Source organism: Myodes glareolus, chromosome 12, assembly GCF_982192425.1.
Source record: "Myodes glareolus chromosome 12, mMyoGla1.1, whole genome shotgun sequence".
NCBI lineage: Eukaryota > Metazoa > Chordata > Mammalia > Rodentia > Cricetidae > Myodes > Myodes glareolus.
Window position 1 is genome coordinate 29,211,222 of NC_142037.1, and position 5,791 is coordinate 29,217,012.

Sequence of the window (5,791 nt, forward strand, 5' to 3'; positions counted from 1 at the left end):
GTTATGAAGTAGCAACAAAAATAATTTTATGGCTTGGGGGTCACCACAACATGAGGAACTGTATTAAAAGGTCACAGAATCAGGAAGATTGAGAACCATTGCTCCAGATTAAAGATATGTCTTCCCACCTCAAAGATTTGAATTAGAAGTGGTCTTCCCACTTCGAATGATTCAATTAAGCAAAACTTCCTTACTGATATGTCCAGCCATTTTGGAGTTTTTAATTCTAGATGTAGCCAAGTTGACAAATAGGAATAGTTATCACAGTTTTTTCTTGTTCAGTGTTATTGATTATAAATGGGCTCAATAACTATCTCCTTATAGTCTATGATTTAATTCTGGCTGTTTAAAAACATATCTACTACATGACCATGGGCAGAGGTGCATGCCTTTAACCCAAGAACTTCAGAAACAAAGGCAGGCAAATCTCTGAGTTCAAGGCTAACCTGGTTACCATAGTGAGTTCCAGGCCAGCTAGGACTATATCGTGAGACCCTGTCTAAAAACAAACTACAAATTAAAAGCAAACTATACTTAAAGCTCAGAAGAGTGCTCAGTAAGTAAAGTGGTCAACACACAAGTATAAGGACCTGAGTTCGATCCCCAGAACCCACATAAAAGCTGTATTTCAGAGAGTGGACACAGTGAAGGACACCTCTAATGCCAGCACTGGAAAGGTAGAGATAAGAAGATCCCTGGGTTTTTCTGGCTAACCAGAAAGAGACCCTGTCTCAAAGATATAAGAAGGCAAGCAATTGAGGGGACACCTGATGTCAGTCACCTTCCTGCCTCCATGTACACACACACACACACACACACACACACACACACATGAACAAAAATTGTATAAATAAATAAATGAACATGTAAAAACATATTAGAGAATTGGAGATTATAGTGAGGCTACCAGATCAATGACTGCCCTTGAAAGAGTCTTTGTTATTGCAATCTACAGGAGGAGGCTTGGCATAATGTCACTGGAGTAGCTCATGAGACACAGGGAGGGAAGGAAATTGGGGCCAGAGCCGTCACTATGGTTTCTATGGGGAGAAATTGGGAAGGCGATATGCTTGTTCAGATTCTGCTAGTGTGGATCCTGTCAACAGGCTCTGGGGCTTGGGGACTGCCACCAGTTGAATGGTCCCTGGTCTTGGATGGTCAGGACAGATGCACAGTGGCATAGGGGTGGTTGGAGTGTGGGTGGTTTGCAAATGAAAAGTTAGTTTGGTTTCTCGGTAACTGGCTTACTATGTCCAGAAATTGACTGAGTCAGTGAAGGGTGTTCCTCCAGGGTCAGCAGGTCCCCAGCTGCCAAAGTGCTAACTCACTGGAAGCAGAAGCCACGGTGAGCAGACTTCTCACGTGTTTATATATTCAAATGCATATGATTTTATTACAGTCTACTATCATTTCAATTTTCCATTAAATCACAAGTCAGGCATTAGAGTGATCGGTTGTCGTTGTTGCTGTTGTTTTGAAACAAGGTCCTACTTTGTAGTCCAGATTGTCTTGGAATTCACCCTGCAGCCCAAGCTGACCATGAACTCTAGGAAATCCATTTGCCTTATTCTCCCAGAACTGTCATTTCTGTTCATGGAGGTATTTTAAAAGTACTCCTCGGTGGTTTTCATTCTAGACTAGCAAAATGAGAGAGCTTGCAAATGTCTGTTCCAGAGGGACACATAACAGCTGGTGAGACAAAAGTCACTGATGTTCCACGGAAGAGGCAAATAAATGCCCACTGCTTCCCCCTGACCTTTCCAGAGCCACACAGTCCAGGGTAGCAAAAGGATTGCATTCATGCCTGAATCCAGCCCAACCAATGGGTACCTCCAGACTTTCTCAGGAAGCAGGTAGCTTGTTTCCTTGGTTGAGTGGGAACTGAGTAGTGTGAACCAAAGCATCCTTCAGTGACTGCCCAGGCAGACACCCACATGTGAAAGCAACAACACATCGAAAAGCAAATGTGTGTTCCATCTCTCAGGAAAATGGGGGATGCAGAATATGGTTATTCCTCTCTCGTGCCCCCCTGAGTTGCTCTGGCCTCCTCAGCTTCTTTGTGAAGGGCAGAGGTTTTTCTCTCTATACTTCCACATCTTCTAAGACCCCCACCTTTTCCATGAAGCTCAACCCGACAGCGAGATCGTCATTTTGTCTCCAGGATTTTTCCAGTGCCTGTAGACACCCTGATGGGGGTGCTTCTTGAGCCTCCATGGGTGGGAGACCCCCTGTGGCCTCTGGAAAATCAGACTTGGAGCTTCCAGCAAGCTCCTGGGCGATGCTGAACCAGACTCTGAGACAGAGGTAATCATCTCCTTCTGTTTTCTGTTGTTAATAAACCCAATGCCTCAGCCTGGAACAGTTACAGATAAAAAGGGGGTGGGGGTACTTTAGCTTAGGGTTATGCTTCACAGAGGAGGAGTTCCACCCAGTGACAGACCAGAGTCCTGGGGTGGGGCAGATCACCACGTGGTTAGACCCAAAGGCTGCTCCAGAGACGGGTCTAAGTGGCTTTACTTTGAGATATCCATTAATCTGAATGGGCCCAGATATGTCTGACCTTTGACATTACAACACAATGTTGTCATCTACAAAGTCCAAGCCCCCAAATTAGCCAACAGTCACAAAAAACAAGCAAACATGAAAACCCCTCAAAATCATCGGAAGTTTATGATTTTACAGCATTAAAAGCCACTCTGGGGTGAGTGTGGCCCACCCACTCATCTCTTTAAAGGTTTTATTTGGTTCCCCCCTTTTCCTAGCTCTAAATGGGGTTAAATTTTATCCTGCAATCTGGAGAAGATGAAACATACTAAACTGTAGCACTAGAGGGTTCCAAGCCAGTCTCACCACCGCAGGGCAGCCTTGGAAAAACACCACGTCCAGCTCTTCCCAGCCCAGCCTCTCCTTATTTAACCCCCCAAAGCAGAGCCCCAGGATTGGACTTTCTAGGATCAGGCCACATAACAATAGCAAACAGCCAAACTGGCAGACTATAGGTCTCCAAAGTAGAGCCATCGTGACGTGTTTTCACACTTCAGACAGATTCCAAGGGCCGTCCCTTCTCACACAATTACAGGACCAAAGCAGATGGGGACACAATCTAAGCTAATCTTAGATGTTAGAACCTTCTTTCTGTGTGCTTTTATATCTCATAAGATGATCGCAAGAGGTGCTAGAAACCCAACTTGAGACATTTTACTGAGACACGATTTAAACAACCAGGAATCTCACCTAAGATACAAAATCTGTATCTGCATAATTATGTGTTCCATTTTTCCTGGATCTGCCTCTGTGTCTCAAGTCATCTTGGCCCTCAGCCCCAGGTAAGAAGGGACTGGTGCCGTCTCTGAGTCGGGGGTGGTGGCACAGGTCTGTGATCCCAGCACCGGGAAGCTGAGGAAGCAGGTTGGGAGCTCAAGATCAGCCTGGGTGGTTTGGGGAGAACCTGCCTACAGACAAGTCAATGAGAAAGTAGAAGAACAGAAAGCTCTCTACCCCAATTCCACGAATGTGGGGATTAATAATGGAAGGGAAATCCTGAGCAGGAACGCCTGTCCAAGCTACAGAAGCACTCATACGATCTCCAAAGAGCTCAGTGGAGAACAGTAGGACTGAGACAGCCACAGATGTTGTTCAACCAGTGTCACCAAGAACCCTCTCTGCAACCCAGACGGAAGGCCTCCGGTAGACCATCAGTGCTGCTGGGCCAATCTTGGGGATACCTCTCTGATGGGGACAAAAGTTCCATGAAGCAAATTCTTCTTTCCTACATTACATACCACGAGTCCAGAGTGATACTGTGTCTTCAGGCATGCCTTAGACCATTTTCTGTTGTTATAACCAAACACTGGAGGCTGGGTCATTCATGAGACAGTCTTTCTTTTCTTCTGTCTTGCTCCCACCCCCATAATGCAGGAGAGCAGAGGAGCCAGGAGGAAAATGTTCACAAGGAGAAGTCACCTTCACACAGAGGAACGAAGAGAGAGAGGGTGCCAGGTTTGCCCTGTAACAACCAGTTCTCCTGGTAACTAACCTACTCCTAACTCTCTCCGGGAGTGAAGCGCTAAGGTTTAACTGCCTTTTGAAGGTTTTACCACCTCCCAACACTCTAACACAGGGTGCAGACCTCTGATACATAGATTTTGGAAACAAACTATATACAAATGAAAGGAATCTGAAGAGTGGAATGCCTTTGAATTCAATGCAAGTGTTCTCTTTTGTCTCTGTTGGAACTTAACTCAGGAGTTAGGAGTTAGGATGCACTTAACACCTTCCTCAGATGCACTTAACACCTTCCGGAGTCAGTAGCCTCTGGGTTCTTACCTCACAGATTCAAATGATGAAACTCAGAGCAGCAGGAGGGTGTGCTTAGAAAGTTTTCTTGAAGGTTCATAGACAGGGAGAGTAAGAGAAGGAAGCCAGCATCTTGTATTGCAGGAACAGGCTTCCAGTGATGTGACACCATGAAACATCCTGTCTCAGGGTTTTTAAAAGTTATCCAGAAACTGGCTGGGGTGAGGTATGGGGAGAAGGATAAAACGGCCAGTCCCACTGACCCAACTGTGGGATGTCCATGTGCCTCCTCTGTTTCCATCATGTTCTCCTGTGTAGAAAGAGCAGAAAGGTCCTGGGGTTTGGTAGATGACTAATCTAGCCAAAATGGTGAGCTTGGGGTTCAGTGAGAGATCTTGATAAAAAAAAAAAATTAAGGTGTAGAGATAAATGAGATGAGACAGTGATTTTAGCCTTTGACCTCCAAACCTGCTATTATGGGTGAGGACACCTACACCCAAACATCCATACACTGCAATGGAGGGTGTAGGTGAGGGAACCCACACTCACCTGTCCATACACCACATGGGGAGAGACAGAGAGAGAGAGAGAAGGAGGGAGGGAGAGAGAGAGAGAAGGAGGGAGGGAGAGAGAGAAAAGGAAGGAGGGAGGGAGAGAGAGAAAAGGAAGGAGGGAGGGAGGGAGGGAGAAAGAGAGAGAGAGAGAGAGAGAGAGAGACCCTCGACCCTCGTCTTCCTTGGAGGAGACAAAGTAGATTTTGTTAGCAAGCCCCCAGTGCTGGTGAGCACAAGTCCCTGGGCAGTCACCAACACAGGCTTCACAACTTGAAGAGAGACGTCAGCAAGGCAAAAGTGCGAAGCCTCCGTTGTTTTCCTGGGAATTTTCTCCACCGTTCTAGCAGAGAATGAGTGCATATGTGCTTTCAGAGCACATGCAGGACTTTTGGTGCATCAGACGGACATCTGTTCTATACTCTTAAGCACCTGCCAGCCAGGCAGCTTCAGAAGCATGCATTAGATAAGCAAGGAATTTTTCCCCCTCATTGCAAATCACGTAGTTAAAACAGTACAGCTCTTTGCTGGAGCTGGGATCTGCTGGCTGAGCTCCCCCGAAGGCTGCTCGCCGAGGCAAACATTCTGTTGGGGCCCTTTAGACAACAGATTCATGTGCTCATTGTTTCGCACCCATGTTTTTAAATTGTTCTCTTCAGTTGGAAATGAATTTTCACCTGAAGGATGGAGGTGTAGACTGGTTTCAGTACCCAAGTAACATTAACATATGTGCCATGTTTGAAACCCACGCTCCACTCCTCGTCTTTCTTTTTCTCTCTCTCCTTCTTCTTTTCACTTTCTACATCTTTTTTTTTTTTTTTTTTGCTCCCAGGGGGGAGGGGGGGAGATTGCAAAAGCAAATTTTATCTGCATAGTGTCTGTGTAATGCCCTCCCTTCATCTGGGCTATTTCAGATCCCGTTCCTAAATTATTCCCGGCTCATA